At 29.4% G+C, this 20,416-nt stretch overlaps 1 pseudogene across 1 annotated transcript; it reads left to right on the top strand.

Annotated features, from left to right (window-relative positions):
• Positions 1 to 738: 738 nt before the first annotated feature.
• LOC112291017 (ammonium transporter 3 member 2-like) lies at positions 739 to 4,583 on the top strand (annotated as a pseudogene). Its single transcript, XR_016506335.1, has 4 exons — positions 739 to 1,592; positions 2,001 to 2,813; positions 2,924 to 3,209; positions 3,341 to 4,583. The product of XR_016506335.1 is annotated as an ammonium transporter 3 member 2-like (transcript).
• The last annotated feature ends 15,833 nt before the right edge of the window (positions 4,584 to 20,416 follow it).

The following is a 20,416-nucleotide window of genomic DNA, read 5'->3' as shown; positions in this document are numbered from 1 at the left end:
GCTGGAGTAGTGAGCTACATGGGCTGGGGTTGGGTTTGGGCCAATTTAAGTTGACGAACAGAAAAATATGATGGAAAAAAGTGAACATTTAATGGCACAGTATTCCTTCTTAGTGTAGGTTTCCCCCCTTGTCCTCTGCCTCGGGGATGATGCCTATTTTTGGACTCGATCCTTCTTTACACTTTCTCACGAACCTTCAAGTTTCTATTTGTTGATCCACTTTTGTCTTCAATATCAACTTTAATGGGTATCATCAAAGTTTGAGTTTTAGGTCCAAGAATTCCTGTCATACCTGATGTGGGATTAGATTAATGCACAATTATATACAACATAATTGGTGTTGAGTTGTATTCAAATTCAAAACATCTTTGAGTTTCTTTCTTAATTTTTTCTATATATATATATATATATATATACATGTATAAGTGTTACTATTTTTACCCAACATAGTATTGCACTCACCACACCGTCATTATTGTTGTTGTTGTTTTATGACATGTTGAATTTTAGCAGCAATTTGACGTTTGGGAAGAAAAATATATGTTCTCTTGAGACCCATACGAGTATTTTGGATGCGACAATGGACGCGGTATTCGGTTGGCCGTTGATCCCGAATTTCTGGTGGTGCAGCGCCACGACGCTGCCCTTGGGGTAGATTGCGTTCAGTTGGGGGCAGGTCCGAATCTCCTTGGCTGGACCAGATAACCGGAGGCGTGGTTTTGTTGGCATTTTGAATGGATTTGATTGTGTGGAATATGTATTTCGGTGTGCTGTTGGGTATTGTCGTGAAGGGCCGATCCGTCGTTAATAGAAATTCCCGAGTGCTTGTGCCATGAATCGCGGAGTGTTGGACGCCGCGGATGATAGTTGTGGGAGAATCGGCTTTTCTTCGTGAATCACTCTGGCATCTGAGTGTTTTTTCTGTCGTCGTGGTGGGTTTAAGGGTAGGGCGAGACAGACAGTGCTTGTGAATAGTAAGCTTTAGACGAGAACAAGGTTGAAGGAGGTTCTGGAATAGTTGTGTGTGGTTTCCGGCATTGCGCATTCCCTTGAGTTTTAACTCGCTTCCTGTCGTCGTAAGAGAGCGTGGGTTGGAATCTTAGTCCTAAGGAGAATGGAATTGGAATGAGGCTTTTTGCGGCACGTGCAGTGAGGTGAAACGCCCGGCACTTTGAAGCGTACGGGGATAGGTACTGAGGTACCATTCCATGGAATCTCCGGCACAGTGCGCGTTCTTCGTCAAGTTTGATCAACGTTCTGCGGAGAAGCGGAGGTTCATGTGCTCAGGTCCCACTTTGGACAAGTAAACGTGGTTTAAGCTTTGCGGCTGTGCCACAGCTGCTTGAAGTGTTCTGGAGCTGGCTTTCGGAAGCAACGTCTGCCGGTGACTCAGGGTACTGCAATATATTTCTTGGTTGAAGTACGAACACAGGGTTGAGTAAAAGTCTACGTTGCTATGGTGTGCTGTGAAAGCCCCAAATCCTTGGACCTTTGGTGGTCGATGTGGTTCTTCATGCATTTCAATCGCGACGCCAACTTCTCTGGTTTTGACCTCGAAGACATGTGCTAGTAAACTAGTTCGAAGTTACACAGTGAGTTTGTGATGACCAAGAGTGTTGAAGCTATGTCACTGAAACTACTGTCACGTCATGTTGGTGTCGAGAGGTTCGAATCATTTACAGAAAGTATGTGTTGAAGCCTATCGTTGCCATGAGAACAGATAGTGTGCGGTGAAGGATCTCTCCATGATGTTAGAAAATAGTTTCTGCTTCAATCTGCAAGGCGCCTGAGTAGTAGAAACTGTTTGACTTTGTCTACACTAAGTCTGCACAACATCTTTGCGTGACACAGTACCATTGAGTCATCGTGTGCATGGAAACCTTCAATTCACGGCAACTATTGGTTCACAGTTTATGGAACGAAGCAGACACTAGAAGAGAAGGATTTGTTCGTAGAATTTGATACTTATGGACTGACGATGAGGGTTATGTATCCTACAGGTGGTCGCTTAGAAGCGACGTGCACGCATGTTCTTCAGACGCACCACCTTCCAGTATCCGTAATATCCGTAATATTTCGGATATTACATAATAGGTAGTCTGCGCGGATTACGACGCCCTGCAGAATTTTTGGATTATTGTTGTTTACGACCGCGTTGGAGATGGCCGCGCCACTTTCACAACCCGTTTCATCTGCTTACATAAATAGTGGCTTCGGAGCCACGCCTGAATGGTTGAATAAGGAAGATAACGCATGGCAATTGGCAGCCGCCACTTTGGTAGGAATTCAGAGCATGCCCGGCTTAGTCATCCTTTATGGCAGCATTGTGAAAAAAAAGTGGGCGGTGAACTCAGCATTCATGGCATTGTATGCTTTCGCAGCAACGGCGATTTGCTGAGTGCAAGATGTCCTTCGGAGAACAGCTGCTTCCAATCTGGGGTAAGGCGGGCCCTGCCTTGGGATACACATTTTTGCTATCACAGGCGGGCATGCCATCCACCGAGCACCTCCACGGAGACGGTACAATTCAGACGCAAGCTCGAACTGCACGTTATGGAATGGCCGATATGGTCTTGTTCCAGTTCTTCTACGCTGCTCTCACGATTATCATGTTGGCTGGTTCCGTCTTGGGGCGCATGAATTTCCGAGCATGGATGTTGTTCGTGCCGCTTTGACTCACATTCTCGTACACAGTTGGAGCTTTTACCATGTGGGGAGGCGGATTTCTGTGGCAATGGGGAGTCATTGACTACGCCGGGGGCTATGTCATTCATGTTTCCTCCGGTGTCGCTGGCTTCGTTACAGCCTACTGGGTATGCTTATATATCTCACTAATACTGCTGATGCTATTCAAGCCCCATGCTCAAGTTTACGTTTCAGAATTGGTGGACTTGTAGCTAACGTTGCTATGGTTCCATTGTAGGTGGGACCGAGACTACCCAAGGATCGTGAGAGATTCCCTCCCAACAACATGCTGCTTATGCTTACAGGTGCAGGGCTGTTATGGCTGGGGTGGTCAGGTTTCAGCGGAGGGGCGGCTTTCAGCGCTCACATAGTCTCCGGTTTAGCTGTTGTTAATACCCACGTATGTGCCTCCATGAGCATGTTGACGTGGACTGCCATGGATGTGTCTTTCTTTGGAAAACCTTCTGTCATTGGTGCAGTTCAAGGCGTGATGACTGGCCTCGTTGTCGTCACTCCTGCTGCAGGTAAGCGTGTTGTTTTCGGCAACGTCTACATACGCCTGTGCATCTTTTACGTTTACATGACTGTTCTCGGAGAAATTTGCAGCTGCAGAATTTCTATGTATTTGGACGATTGATCAGGTTAATGTGTGCAGGTTTGGTGCCGGGATGGTCTGCTTTGATCATGGGGCTTTTAGCAGGAAGCATCCCCTGGTGGACTATGATGGTACTCCACAAGAGATGGTGGTTGCTTCAAAAAGCAGACGATACGTTGGGTGTAATTCATACGCACGGTGTTGGAGGGATATTGGGCGGCATCTGCGTTGGCCTGTTCGCCGATCCCACGCTGTGCAAATACATGCATGTGGCCAGAGAGCACACCAACGGGGCATTCTATGGGGGTAATGGAGGCCTCCAGGTTCTGAAGCAGCTCGTTGGCGCTCTTTTCATCATAGTATGGAACTTAATCTTCGCCTTGGTTATCCTCTTCGCCATCGGGCTCATCACACCGCTCCGCTTGTCAGAGGAGCACTTGTTAGTCGGTGACGACGCGGAGCATGGTGAGGAGGCATATGCGCTTTGGGGAGATGGTGAGAAAATAGATGGCGTGAAACACCCCGCCCCACCATTGCTGCAGAGTTTGAGGAGCGATGCGCTGCGACATATGCCGATCGCTCAGCAACTTTGCACATCTGAGCAAATTCAATTGCTCCATTCTCTAGCGGAGACATGCCTTTACATCATCCTTTGTTAAGATTGCGACAAGTCAGGATGTATACAGTCACTTCTGAAGACGTTCGTTTTTGTCCGCCTGTGACGGACAATTCATGTCCACCAGATCAGCTATGGACATATTGTTTCGATCCGTGTAGTGGATTTCAAAATATGCTTTTGTTCCGCTTTTCGATCCATTCACCTACAGATCCATGGAACTGCCTCACGCATGGCAGCTCGTAGTATACTCCAAAGATATGCTACCAAAAACAAGAAAGAGTCTTTTCACTCGATTGAAAGTGTGCATGCTCGAGTGGAGTAGATTAAATCGTCTGCGAGAAAAGAATCGGTGTCCACAGAAGTACACTTACTGTCTCGCATGTTTCACTGAGCAGCTTGCCATACATCACGGTGTCATGTCCTGTGCCATCAATATTGGCTTCTGAGCTAGCAACCTGTCCGACCAGAATGGTGGATGAGATTAGTTGTTTAGACTAGATTAGAACTGCATAAACCTCAGATCTGTGCTGAAAATCAACGTGCATTTTTGCACGTCTCTCAGAATGTTTTTTTCTTTTTCTTTTTCTTTTCACAAGGTTGTTTTTTAAAGCTGAAATTTGTGACTGATTTTCACAGCATGAACATTGAACTCTGATCTGCTTGCTTGCAGATCGTTTACTCGTATCCTTTGGTCATGACGTGAAATATATGTGTGCATGCCTTTATTTCAAGCACCTAAATAATGGTATATGTAAACCACGGCTTTGAAACCACATTGCTGAGATAGTAGTTTTTAATATAGAACACGTATCTTGAGCTTTTTAGAGTGGTCGCATTCTAGAGAAATGAATGACTGGTCTGTCTTCTTCTCAAGTTGATTACAGCAGTATCTTTGTCTTGCTGCAGCATTTATTCAGCGAACGCTGAGGCTGGGCTGTTATTGTCTTTACAGTTAATATATTAAAATGATAGTTCATACTAGATGTGAGAAGAAATGTTTCCTAGTTCTTGACCAACTAGGAAAGAAGCTGAGGGTTGTGAGCCAAACCCTTTGTATAGTAAATGTATTCAATTTAGTATTTTGTCTTGTGCAGCACTGGTGTAACTCTCAGCAAAGGTAGTTTATTCCATGCAATGACTTGCAAGTTTGACTCTAATTAATATTGATTAGCCATGGCTATAATGTATTGCAAACCTTAGCAAATATCACAAGCATATTTTTAATGTGTATTGAGCATAGCTTGAGTCCAAGAACATTTCTTTCCTTGAGTTAATGACTTATGTGGAAGTTGTTTTTGGCAATTCTTCCTTTGCACTACCAACTTATAAGGCTACTCTAGAAATTCGGATGCACTTGTAATATTAATGTAAATAAGCACACATCTTTGAAATTTATCTTCTTTACATATTTAGCTTGAAGACTAATGATTGTTTATCTTAATGATTGTTTTGGACTAGAAGAATAAATGGATAAATGTTTAATAGAAAATAAAGAAGTCAATGAAAATGAGCTAACATAAAAAATTGTGGAGAGTAAGACTTTTTAATAGAATAAAAAAAATTGTAATTATTCAAAAAATATGAATAAAAAGCATGAAGAAGGCTAAGTAGAAAAGTCATTGGCTATTTTTAAAATTTCTATCTAAATTTGTCTTCTTTTAGTTTGATAAAAGACAATTTATAATAATAATAAACAAAGTGAAAATATTTTGTTGTTAAAAAGAACCTTCTCTACTACAATAGAATCTTGCTTGGTATATTTTGCAAATCTTGTATTTTATTTTATGTTATATGCTCTAATACATTTTTGTATTGTAATCTTCTTATCTAATCCTTTGCTAAATGATAATATTGCCTCTTCTCTCTCTCTCTCTCTCTCTCTCTCTCTCTCTATATGTATATATATATATATATATATATATATATATAGATATATATAATCCTTAATGAATTCAATATATAAGTTGAAAGTAGTTTTAGATGTTGATCTAATATTAGTTATTGTATACTTCTTACTAAGTCTAAGGTGATTGAAATATTTTGAAGGTAGTTATTAAAATATCATTTGCATATTTTTTAACATTATCTAAAATCACTTTTATGGTATTTTTAATATTTTTTATTATATATACATATATATGTATGTATATATATATATATATATATATATATATATTACAAAGTAGCTTTTGTTAAATATATTTTGTAAGATTTAAACCATTTGAAATATTATAAATTCCTATTATAAATCTATATACTTCAAATAATGCACATATTATTTTTTTAATATCATTAATCATTTGAAAAATCAAAGTACAGGTATGTTCTAAAAATACTAATATGAATAGGTAATTATAATAAAAAAATATAAAACATATGATATTATCTACTAAGTGATAAAAATAATAATATAAGATGTAGGAATTAAAAAAATAATAATATAATAGAAAATAATTCAGCCTAGAAGAAAAATAAATGAATAAAAAAAATAGTATTTAAAATTTAAACTTCAACTACATCTAAAAGAATCATAGCATAAATAAATTTTATACTATGATTCTTCAATTCATTTATGCTATTATTCTTTTAAAATTCTAATATATACATAATAATAGATTTAATCATAAAAATATATTTTATTTATGTTGGTATATCAGATACTTAAAATATTGCAATAAAAGATAGTTAGTATGAAATTATATGTGCATTTTTGTCATAAAATGATTATAGTATTTTTGGTATTATTTATTTTCTTTAATTATTATTATTATTATTATTATTATTATTATTTGTTTTTTTCATTGTTCAATAAAAGCCAAAATAAGCTTATAAAGTTTCTTTTTATTTAATTAACTATCAAATCTCATTGTATTTATTCCTTACATTCAAATTTGTAATATTTAAATTTAAAAAACATACTTCTAATTTTAATAATTTATAATATATATATTTTTTGATAATACAGGTTTTAGTATATTAATGCATTAAACATATCATGATGTGTATAGTAAAATATAGAGAGTAGTTTTATTTTAAATTCTAAAAAAATCTATAGGACTTTAATATATATATAGATATAGATATATATATATATATATATATATATATATATATATCATGTATATTTTATAAAATATAAATTTTAAAAATGGTTTAGTTGCATTATTACTATGCTTTAAGTTTATTTTTATTTTTTTTAATTCTTAATTTTTTACCATGTTTATTTATTAACTTATTCATGTTTGTGATATAATAATTGTACCATCATCAATAATGAAATTATTATTTATAATTATAATAATATTATTTGTTATGATTTTTATAATTTATTGTAATAATCATATAATAGTATGTTATGTACAATATAACATATTTTCATCCAATGTATAAAAAAATTACTATATTTTTTATGTTATAATTGATTATATAAACTATATAAGTTTTAAAATTGTCTTCTTAACTTAACAATATGTTAAAGTTTAACTTATATAAATGTATGGTAAGTGCTTAAAATAATATTATCCATTAGCAAAGATTAACATATATATATACTACTTAAAAGTAAATATTTTTTATGAAATTAATTTTAGTTATAATTTTTCTATAAACTTTATTATAATTTATTAAACTAAAATACCTACATGATTATACATTTTTTTTAATATAATTATATAGAATAATCGAAATTATAATTTTTTTTATAAGTACATGCTAATAAAATGTAAGTATAAATAACTAATATTTATAGTTTTATATATAATACTTAGTTATTTTATTGATATTTTATAAGTTTAAAATTTTAATTATATTTCAATTCATAAATAATTCAATAATTTAGATTTTAATACCAAATAATTTAGCATTTATTTAACAAGATGTACCAATTTTTTAATATCTAAATTTAAATAATGCTACATCTAATTGATATTTGATATGTGCTTGTCGAACATGTTTAAATTTTTAATAAAAATAATAAGTTTTTAACGTGGTCAAATTAATTATAAAAATAGTCTAAAATAAATTGTAAATATTCGTTTTACAATGCAATTGAAAAATGTTTAACTATACATACAAAAAATATTAGTGTTTTGTAATTTAAGATTACTTATAAATTTTCAAATATCTAAAATTTTAAATATTCAATAAATATAAACTTTTAGGAAATACTAATAGTCATTCAGATCAAGGTTTATACCAAGTTTGAGTAGAATTATATCAAAAAATTATTAGATTTAGCCATTTGAAGTCTTTATCAAACTTGGAGTCAAAAGAAAAGCAATACCACAAGGATTTTTGCAAGTTCTTTCAATTAGTATGTTGAATTTGTTTCAAAATTTCTAATTAAATAGTTAATTAAAAAAATATAGTAATGTAATTTTTTAGAGTTCTAAGTGCTGTAAATTACTTCATAATAGCCATTTTAAATGCTCAAATAAAAAATAAAATTTTAAATACTAAAAAATAGTAGAAGAAGTTATAACTTATACACTTATATTTTACAAGAATACGTTGACATGATACAAGGATTTGTGCTATAGTAACAAATTAGTGTTAAAAAAACTTCTCATAATACTTAAGCATTGAGAAGATATTTTTTTTACTTAATACAATTATTTATAGTCAAAGCAAAGACAAGCAATGGTAAATGCTCTAATAAAGAAAAGATAGAAAAAATCATGGTTAGTTAATGCCTTGAGTTGGATCTTTTGAGTAAAAATATTTTAAATGCTCTTCCTTCTTTTAATCTTTTTTGTCAAAAGACATTTAAATTGGAATTTATAAGATAGTATTAAACTTTTGTGTTTTCCAATTATTCTCAAAATTTGTAGGTTTGGCAAAGAATAAATGGAAAAAAATAATAATGATAAGTTGCAATTATCAAGAAAAAATTGCATGAAAATGCCTAAATTTTGTTATCTTAATATATTATTTAATATAAAGTTAAATATGATTTTTTTATAGAAAATAAAATACTAATTTTAATTTTTTATTGATTATGTAGCTGCATATATAATATAAGATTCAAGTGAAATATATTGAAATTCAAAAAAATAAGCATTGTAGTGAGGGAAGACAAGACCATCAAATATTCCTTTGGCTTGATTCAAGGTTTTAAAATTTGGAATTAATTACATTTATATATTAAATCCAAATTTTATAAAAATATCAATGATGTTTGCATATTCATATTTTTTCAAATCAAATATCTTATAGAAAATATGAATTCATTTGTAGACAACAAAATTTTAAAAATCACTCTTAAAGTTGTTTTATCTAATCATCTAGGTATAGCCAATGAATACTATTTTAAAAGGTATGTAAAAAAATATTATTTTTTGAAAAAATTATTATATATTCTATTTAGATGTTATTTATAAATCTAAGAGAAAGAAAAAAATAAAAAATATTGCTCAGAAAAAATCATAAAATTTAAAATAAATTTTAATAAAAGATAAAATAAGTATTTAAAGATTATTTAGATTTTAACTTTAATTAGAAGATTATTGTTATGGGAAGTAGAAATTTGGCATTTTAATAGGAATAATTTAAAAACAGATAAAGATCTTTGCTAGAATTAATAATTTAATATTGATATCAAGATTTTGTATAAACAAAAAATATTTAATTATTATTTCTAAAAAACTCATAGATTTATTAAAGCATCTATTTATAAAGTTTATATTTTAATTATAAAAACTTATACTTTATGATCTATTATTAAGGTGGACCTCTATTTTCTTAAAGATCTTGGAATTTCTAGAAAAAATTATTAAATATAAATTAGAAAAATAATCAAATGATTTTTTATAATAGAATGTTTTTAAAATTTTTGTCTAAATGTTTTTTGCTAAAACAATAAGATTTGTTTTAGCAATAAGATCAATGCAAGAATTAAAAATCAAAAGTGAAAGTATAAAGATACATAACTTTTTTCAAAAATTTAAGTGTTAAAATATCTCCTATAAGGACTCAAAGTTAATATAATTCTTTAGAAAATGTATTGAAAAAAGAATAAAAATTTTAATTATTTTAAAAAATATTGATGGTTATTTTAATGAATTATTTTACAAAATTTAAGTTAAAAAAAATAAAAATTACTTTTTCAGGTTAAAACTAAATTGTTTTAAAGCTTATTACAAGATCTATGAGTAATTTCTATTATTTTTATCAAATAACAAGAACATAACTATTACTTCTAGTATATTCTTTAAAATATTTTTAAAGTTCTTCAAAAAATAATAAATCTAAATGGCATGTTTGATTTTGGTATAAGAGAAAATTGAGTTAGAAAAGTCCTTTGAATTCATGTATGTTTATTTTTCTTGGATAAGTTCTTAAAATATAATTTTAAAATTATTAAAAAATTAAATTTTTTACATTATTATTTCTAATACTTTTATTCAAGAAAGCTTGAGAAAATATAATAAAGGCTTAACCTTAATTTTAAGATGTAAACAATGAAGTGACACAAAAAATAAAAAGAATTTTTAGTAAGTTTTATTTAGCATAATTTTTAGAAATTAATTGGTCAAAATCTTTAGAAATAATTAATTAGAAATAAATATGCTTTCATAGAGTATTATGGAGTAAACAATATTAGTGGTTATAGGCACCTACTCAAAAGGTTTACAAGCTTTTAGGAACTCTTTTTTGCCTACTTATTCAAATTCAAATTATTAAGTAATCTCTAATCAAAATAATAATGCAAAAGCTAAAATTTTATTATTTATATAAAAATCTAAAATCTAAAAATAGAAAAATAAATATTTTTCTTTAATTGTTTTTTAATATATGTTTTAGAAAAAAAACTCAAAATTAAGATACAATAAAATATTTTTTAAAATAATACGTAGGTTTTACTTTAGACTAAGATAATATAAAACAATTACCTTAACAATCTTAAGAAGATAGAAGTTTAGATATTATTGATTCTAAAGAAAAAAATGATGGCTTTGATTTTTATGTAGAAATTTTAGATTTTATATCTTGATAAATCTAATATCAAAAAAGCCATAAGATACAGACTTATAATAATAAAACCATCTATAGTTAAAAAAAACAATGGTTGGTTTTTAAATAGATCCTAATTTCTAAAAAATAAAATATTTATTTTAAAAACTATAATTTTATTAGAAAATTTTATATTAAGAATACTAAAATTTTAAATAAAAAAAACCTAATTTAGTTCCAAATAAAGCAAAGGAGTTGTATTTATAAAGCTAATTTGGCACAAAAGAGTGGTTGTTAATGCATAAAGAATATAAGTTAATTTTAATACAATATCATTTTTATGTTATTTTAAAACTTATTTTGTTTTATAAAATCAAAATTCATTTAAAATTTTATCAAGAGTATAATTATGAAAGAAAAATTCATATATTAATAAATTTATCTTATAATTCTATAAAAAATATGTGCTTCAAAAATATTCTTTTTTTTAATGAACTTTAAATTTTCTAAAACATATTAAATCTAATTAGTGTATTATTACAAGACACAATATCAATTAGACTATTAGATTAGTTCTAAATTTTGTATACTATTTTTTTCAGTCATGTGTATAAATAAGAAATTAGAAAAAAAATTAACATAAAAATTATTACATCTTATAATAAAATCCTTACTATTATCACTTAGCCTTGTACTCTAAGGTTTGATAACGTCATTTAATGACTAAATCACATAATTTTATTGTTAAATTTTGCTAAAATTTGATATAAAACTTAATTATCATATCTTCTATGGGAAAAATAAATTTAACTTTGTAATATTTTTGTATTTTTATATTTTTATATGTTTTAAAAATCCTAATTAATTACAAATTTTCAACTTCTAATATTTCTTTTTTATATGTGATTATATTTCTTTCAGATAAATTATTAAATTAATACAAGACTTAATAAGCATGTAGTACCTACATAAATATATATAAATACTATTTTTTTTTAATTTTCTTAATAAAAATAGATCTGAATTTAACATCACATCTTTAATGCCTTCAAATTATTGTTACAAATAAAACCATTACATATGTTCTTATTTTAAAAGTTTTTTTTTAAGTCTTGATTTGTATAAATCTTATGCTTTTCAAAAATCCTTAAAATTAAATTCCTAATAAAATTTTTTTATTTAAAAAAGAGAGATTTATTTACTCAAGCCTCTTATTTTTGTACTTGTACATTAACTTTTTAATTTGTCTCACAAATAAATATCTCTATAATTTTTTAGTTAATTTTGTATAATCCTATCCTTAGAATTTCTTTAAAGATAACCATATTTTTATTTTTTTACCTATTATACTTTATTTTAGCCAATTCATGGCCCTACTAAGGCCTTACATGTATTTTAATTTATTTTCTTTTATTTTTTAAATCATAGCCAAAGCCTAGAACATAAACATCTTAGTTTTCAAGGACATGACTTACAAAAAAATTATAAAGATGACAATACACTCTTATATTACCAAAAAAAGAATTAAAAAACTAAAAAATAGATATAGAATTAAAACTAAAATCTCTATTGCTAAATGCAAAAAGACTTAGAAAACTTGAATCAAAATATAATACAAGAAAGATAGTTATAAGAGTAAAAAGGGCCTCATTCTTGCTTTCATATATACTATCTAATAAACAACTATGTGGTGATTTCCTATATTTAATATGACATATATTCAACTTCCAAGATATATGTCTAATTTGTGGTGCAAGTTTTTAATATATGTACCACATGGCCAACTTATAATAAAAGTGGTCATATGTAATATTTATTTCTAAGTTATCAACCTACCAATTACTTATAAATACATTGTCATCGATATACATATTTATTCTAATATTTATCTACATAAATAGATAGAAGTAGATAAAAGTAGATTTATTTCATAATATTTTTTTAAAAAGATTTCTAGAAGCTTCATAGTTGTTGCTTTGATTTTACACGTTGTCATGTTGTAACACAACTATATGGTGAAAGATAATAATATGGATCTTATTATAGAAGAGCCAAGTTAAAAGATAAAGTAAAAAAATATAGATAAAAGATAGGAAGGTAGTAAAACTTTTAGTAGTAATACTACATTTTTAGAAAAGTGGCTTCTATTTACTTTGTAGGACCATAAATAAGGCAAAATAAGGTAGATTAGAAAAATAAAAGATATAGGCATATGTAGGAGAGAGTTAGAAGTTGGTTTTATCAGAATCTACCTCAAAAGGAACAAAAATTGATATCCAAAGAAAAGCAGTTACTAACCAAGGTCAAAATCAGACCCCGAGGGATAAAACCAAATCTCAAGGATGATTCTAGAGTTCTTTTATTGATCAAAGAGTAAAATTGGAGGAAAGAATTGATAGGATTTCTATAGGAATTAAATTTAAAGGATTGAAGTAGATAATGACTTTGTAAGAGCTATGTAAAGTCGATGTTGTTTTCAGTGACTTTGGTTTTTGGAAAATAAAATAGGATTGATATTTTGGGTAATTTCAGGAGTTTGGTAACAAATATATAAGTGATTTTTTTTGGATTTGTGGGTGTCATTGTGTTAGATGTATGTTGTGAATTTGGATTTGATCAAATTGTTAGATTGAAAAGGATAAAGGTTTTTGTGGATTATAGTCTCAAAATTTAGGATTTAGAAGACTAGTGAGGTTTTCTTAGATATTTGTCAATCAGCTTATTAGATTGAGGCAACTTTTTTTTTCAAAAGTAATTAACTTGCTTTCTAATAAGTATGTAAAGTTTAGAAGCAAAGTAACAGTTTAGTTAAGAGTAATTGACTCTGGGAGATTGGCATCAAGATCAGAGAAGGAGGCTGGTTGATATCCAAGTACATTTTTGAGATTATCATATATTTGGTAATTTTAATCATTTTTATTTATTTTTTTGCTTATTCTTAATATAATTAGTGAAGAATATATAAAATTTGAGTTGAAATAAAAAATTTAAATATTAATTATTGAATTTCAAAATTTGTTATAAGGTTATTAGAAATTTGTTTGATATTTTAAAAATTGATTAGGTTTTGGTTAGGATTAGGATTTGGTTAAGAATTAGGATTTAGTTAGGATTAGGATTTTATTAAGGTTAGAGTTTGGTTTGGTTTAGGATTGGTTTGAATTTCTTTAGAGTTTTTTTAGGATTCTTTAGGATTTCTTTAAGATTTTTAAGGATTCTTTAGGATTCTTTAAGATTTCTTTTAGGTTTCTTTAGGATGTCCTTGTATTTTTTTTTCATATAATTTATTTCAAAAATAAAAATAAAAATAAAAATAAAATAATAAAATTAAAAAAAATAATAATAATAATAATTAGACTTAATTGATACTTGATTATGTTTATTAAGCTTCTATAGCAATTTAAATATAATTTTATTAGAGTGGTTAGGATTTGTTGTTGCAAATTCATTTTTATCTTCTACAGCCAAGTATCCAATGTGTTTTCAAGCAAGATTTTACGTAATACAACATAAGTGGTAAACCTGACATGAAAGCTTGAGGTGGTAGATATTAGATTTTGTATATTCTTCTTTTTATTTTATGGAAGATGAGAGTAAGAATTTTGAAGGAGCTTCTAGTAGAGTTTCTTCTAAAAGACAAGGTATATACATGGATCCATCCATTGTTAGTATGTTTTAAGCCTTTTCATTATCTATGTCGCAACAACAAAATAATAATCGCAAAGAAGCTTTGGCAACCAAAGCATTACAAGCAATGGTAAATAAAATTGATCAATTTGATGGAAGGAATATTTCAAAGTATTTAAGATGTTATGTATGGCAAATGGAATTAAATTGGATTTTTGAAAAGAGAATGATTGAACTATTTGGGCTTGCCATAATATCGAAAATAAGAAAACATATTTTTATCAATTATGAAGCATTATAGAAATTCATGGGAGACTTTTTTACATGCATTATAAGACAAATATTTATTGAAGGATGCTGATCATATTATTAAGAAATTATTTTTAGAATGGATTGAGCAGCCGAGTAAGAATTTACAAGCAATGGAGCTATTAAGAGAATTTGAGAGGCAGTATTCTCAATTGTCAAAGATGGAAAAATTGACATTGGAGCCAAATAACGTTGAATTATTTCTTCAAGCTGCTAATACAGAATTACAAGAAAAATTGGAATTGCTTCTTGAAGACAAAAAAGAAATTGAAGGATTAATAATAAAGTGAAAAAATATTGAAGATGTAGTAGGATTATTTGTAAAACAAGAAAGGAGGAAGAATAGAATTAATATTCTAAAAGTAGTACAAGTACCTAAAATTCAAGTACATATAACACGACTAACAATGCCTACTATTCAACCTCTAACATCTTTATCAAAGAAAGAAGATATAAAAATTGAAGAAATTATACATAGAATATTTGAGATCTTCAAATTAAATTTGTAAAACTTGAAGAAAAGACTTCTAAAAATAATTTAAAGAGTTTTTTTAAACAAGAGTATGTACAAAGGTGTATTTGGTGTGATGATGCTTCTTATACTAGGAAGGATTGCAATGAGTTTAATAATATGGTGCAGCAAGGGATTATTTATTAGAAAGATGAAAAGATAGCATTTAGGGATATATAGGATCTCTTTCAAATCAATTTTGGAAAGGAAAGTATGAAAGCATTGATTCAAGATTATTTAATAAAACATAGAATAATAACATGAGACAGTATAAGTTATGGTGTTAGGTTAGATAATGACTTTGATGGAAGTATAGAAACAAGTGGGTTTTGGACTTTTGCTATTTTTATAATGCAAAAAAGAAAAATACCTTGGAGAGCATTATTGAGAATTACACCTATAATACAAGGTGTAACAGGTTGGAAAGATCATGTAGAAGCTCTTTCAATTCATGCATATATTGCTAAGAATCAACATGAAGCTTTGATGGAAGAAAAGAGACAAGAAAATTTTGATGATATAAGAGAAGGAAATTCATCTAAGAGACAAACTTGAGGAGACAAGGCTTGTGAGGCAACTTCATAAGAATTATCTATATAGGATACTTCAACAACATTGGAAGAAAAAATAAAGGAAACAAAAGTTAAAGGTAAATCAATAGTTTATAAACTACTCTTTGATGTTAAAGTAGTAATAGATTTAAAAGAAGTGTTGGAAGAACGTGTATTAAATGCCAAGGTAGAATTTCTCATTGAAAGAGATTTTGGAAATTGCAAAGAAAGAGTGTAGTTGTTGTTTTACTTATTCTACAAATTCCTTTCAAAATAAACCTATAGAAGGAGATTTGAACACAAAGAAAGACTAATCGCATGAGCTTACACATTAGGGTCACATAATTAATCATATTTCGAACCACTAAAATACCAAAGAATACTATAATATTTTTTTCCACTAATAATACTCTTTCATCAACTGATAACAATAATAAGCAATCCTGCACTCTCAAAAGACTACTCAAAATACATAAATTCCATCCAACACTAAAAATAACAATCTTCCACTCCAATCAACCTCGCTTCACATACTTTTTGTAATCATAGACTTTTTTTGTCGAAATACATACAATTCTCAATCAATAATAATCATAATCTTTCATCCAAAATCAATCTTTCATAGAATCTGATAACAAACTTCTAATATCTTCTCATAATAATTCAATCACATAATATTCCAATTACATACTCAATATCTCATAAATCAATTTTTGATTTATTCCATAAATTCACTTCACAATATTCAAAAACTATCCATTACTCTTCAACTACAAAGAAAATAAAGAGAACAAAGAGGTAGCACTAAGTTTATCCCAGCTCATGACTATCACAGTCTAGCCCCTCCAATATCTTCTTCAACTTACTTATGATTTACTTCTGAAATTCCAAATTCTAACCATTATTTCATATTTAGTCATTTTTCACAACTAATTCAATCATCTGACCTATTGAATTAACAACCTTACGACTCATTAATCTACTTTATTTATATCTTACAAAAACAAATTTCTATCCATTCTACATAGTCCCACTCCTAACTATACAATGTTCTCACAAATACAAAATTGATATATATCTAAAAAAAAAACTACTTAATAAAACTCTACAAAATTACTATCCCTTTGATCCACCTAATTGATCAACTTCTGTATTATCAATTGTTAGTTCTATCAATTTTTCTTCTAAATATAAACCCTCATCTTCCTCTAATCCTTCTATGGATTCTTTTTTCAGCTGGGCTGAAAGGTCTTCATTGTACTCTCTCAATTCACGGACTTGAGCCTCCAATTTCAAAATTGGGGCATGTCTCAATTTCAACTGGTACTGATATTGACTCATCCCTTCTAAAACTTTGGAAATTGGCAACATCGATACTTACAACTGACTACTATTGACTAAATTATCTGCTAATTTTGTCACCTTAGTATTCAAGGCTTCAATTTTAATTCTCAATTGAGCCATTTTACATCTATATTGGTCACTCAATATGGCTTTTTCTTGTACAAAAAACTTTGCCTTTTTCCATTCAACTTACAACTGGCACTTGACTTTCTTCCATTCCAAATTTCATGTCTCGTGATTTTGGAGCAATTCTTTCTGTTGACCTTCCACGATCTATAAGATGTATTTTTTTTCTTTTATCTAAGCTTCTTGTTTTTGTAATAACCTCTGCTCCAATATCAACTTGGATTCTATATTTTCTTGGATGATCCATTCTTTCTCTGCAATTCTTTGGTTCTACTCCGATATCACTTTTTTACTTGCCTCCAATTTCTATTTGATACTATTCTCTGCATCCAATGTTCATACTATACAATATATTTGTAAAATGTACTTCATTAAAATATTCTTAAGATGTATATCTTCTGATAGTTGGCCCTGTGGAAATGCCAACTGATTGATATCTAATGAAATCGTGACTTCATTCTCCTCCTCCACTATCAAAAAAATTAGAGCCGGTTCCGATGCAACTTCTGAAATTGCATCCTGTGCCAACGTACGACTAGATTTCTCAATTTCATATACTACATCCCTTGAATTGGCAATCAGTGCCAATAAATTCCATTCATCTTGTTCAAGTATTGATAAAGAAATATTTCTCTCTGCTATTAGCATTGCTTGACTCAATGTAAATGCAATCTTTGCATACATATAGTTGGAATAGAGAAACATTGTAAACTTTTCTATTTTGTATTTGGCTACTATTTTTGCATGAATATGGGTTATTATATAAGTTATTCAATTGAACACTATCCCTTCAAGCATCCTTATTACTGCAAATAATAATCGTCTTGACATATACATGATATGTTGATACAAGCCTAAATGTTTCAATACAAAGCGCAACCATTCCATGAGCTTTGGTGTAATTGTCTCAAGCATCTACCAACCTTGGTTCTTTTCAACCATAATATTCCACCTTTAAAAAATCTTCTTGGATTGAAATCACTTGATTCTTTGACTTCTATTATAATTTTTCCAATTAAAAGATGCAACACCTTTTCTAAGATCTTCTCATCAATATTAATAATGCGTCCTTGTACTATGCTTGATCCATCATTTGGATCATAGTTTGCAATGTATTCTTCCATTAATGCCACATTAATTGATGGCAAGCTATCTAACCTTCGCAAGAATTCAAATATTTGTGCATTTCAAAGATCTTATATTTTTCTTTGCATCCAGCACATCTCCAATTTCATAGGCTCCATATTGGTAACAATTACTACAGATGGTGGTCCCAAATTACGTTTAGCTTTCATATTTTGGCCACTTTCTTCTCTATCCATAGTTCTCTTTGTACTCTTAATTGCCATGCCGCATACTCTTCCAAGCTCTAACCGTTAATGCTACTCTCCAATACTCCTAAAACACAAGAAATTGTAATACAAAAAAACAACAACATAATGCAATACCAAAAAATGACCTTAAATGGATATCCCACTCCTATTCTTTTACTTAGTGGTGATAATGACAACATGCTACCCATATTGTCCATCTCTCCCGTCGTCCCATCTGACCTATTACTAATTATATCTCTAACTATTCTTTAAGCTGCTTCTACACCCCAGTCCACCTATATCAATAATTGAAACTCGTCCTGAGTTTTAAGTATAATATAGCCTTAAATGATTCTCGTTAATACGTGTATTGAATTGATGGCCCATAAAATCTTCCAATTAAATTGATCCATTGAAAAACCCTTCAACCACTCAATACAAACCATGCCATCGGACTTGAATTTTTTTTAGAAAATTATTAAAATGATTATCATAAACTAAGACTAAATGATTGGGCATAAAGTTCTTAGGTTATAGTTTATTATAGTAATAATTCTTCCATCATTTCTAGATAGTTTCTATCATTAAAACATTAGTAGTCCAAATTTCATCTAATTCTTCCAATTTTGTCAATTGATGTCATAATACGTGAAGTCTTGCTTGAAAATGCTTTGGGTACATAGTTGTGGAAGGTAGAATGGAAATTGCAACAAGAAAATCCTAATTCTAATAGAACACTAACAGTGCTAAACAAGTTTTAATCAAATTCAGAGAAACCTCAAAGGAATTCCAAAGAAACAATAAGAAATCTTAAAGAAATATTAGAATGATTACAAACATATCTCAAATACATCTCAATTCAATCTTAATTTAATCCTAATTGAAATCTTACTTCATTCAAACTTTAAGTCAAAAAATAATTAAATCTTAAATCCTAAATAAACTCAAATAAAATCCTAAATCCTAAATCCTAAATCAAATCTTGATCAAACCTTAACCAAATCTTAAATCCTAAATCAAATCCTAAATCCTAAACCAAATCCTAAACCCTAAATCAAATCCTAACCAAATCCTAAATCCTAAATCAAATCCTAATCAAATTCTAAATCCTAAACTAAATCCTAATCCTAAATCCTAATTCTAAATCAAATCTTAAAAAAATCTTAATCTATCAAGGACAATAACTCGATGAAAAAATAATTCAGACAAGTGAGCCTTCACTCAAAGAGAGGTAACAAAATATACATAAACAAGTATATATATTGAAAGAGAAACTGGAATGGCTATTGCCAAAAGACAAGAAAACTAGAGACCCTTGAAACTAGACTAGAAGCGGGAAATGAATTGACAAGAGTGAAGAAGCCTTCACTCTTGTCTCTATATACACTCTCTAACTAGGGGCTACATGGCGACGTTCTATAGGACCTCCAACATGTGTTGACTTTGTAGGACACATGCCTTGACTTACAAGGCAAGTTTTTCTACGTGTGGGCCACATAATTAGCTTGATCTTCAAGCTAACAACATGTGTGGCACATGGCCAACTTGTTGACCACGTTTCTAATCCAAAAAGTCAATTAAAGACACCTATGAAGTCAAAACAATGTCTAGGAAGTTTCTAGGAAGCTTCCATATTAAATATTATAGAATTAACTTACTTTGACCTACTTTTACTTACTTCTATCTATTTCTATATGTAATTATTAGCTTACATGATTATGGCTGTGACATTAGCCCTCCTTCTAGGCACAAGTTCCACGAGGAGCAGTCATCATATGTTGAGGA

This window comes from Physcomitrium patens, chromosome 14, assembly GCF_059467195.1.
Source record: "Physcomitrium patens ecotype Gransden chromosome 14, ASM5946719v1, whole genome shotgun sequence".
NCBI lineage: Eukaryota > Viridiplantae > Streptophyta > Bryopsida > Funariales > Funariaceae > Physcomitrium > Physcomitrium patens.
Note: the sequence above shows the minus strand (reverse complement) of the source record. Positions and strands in the feature narration are given on the sequence as shown.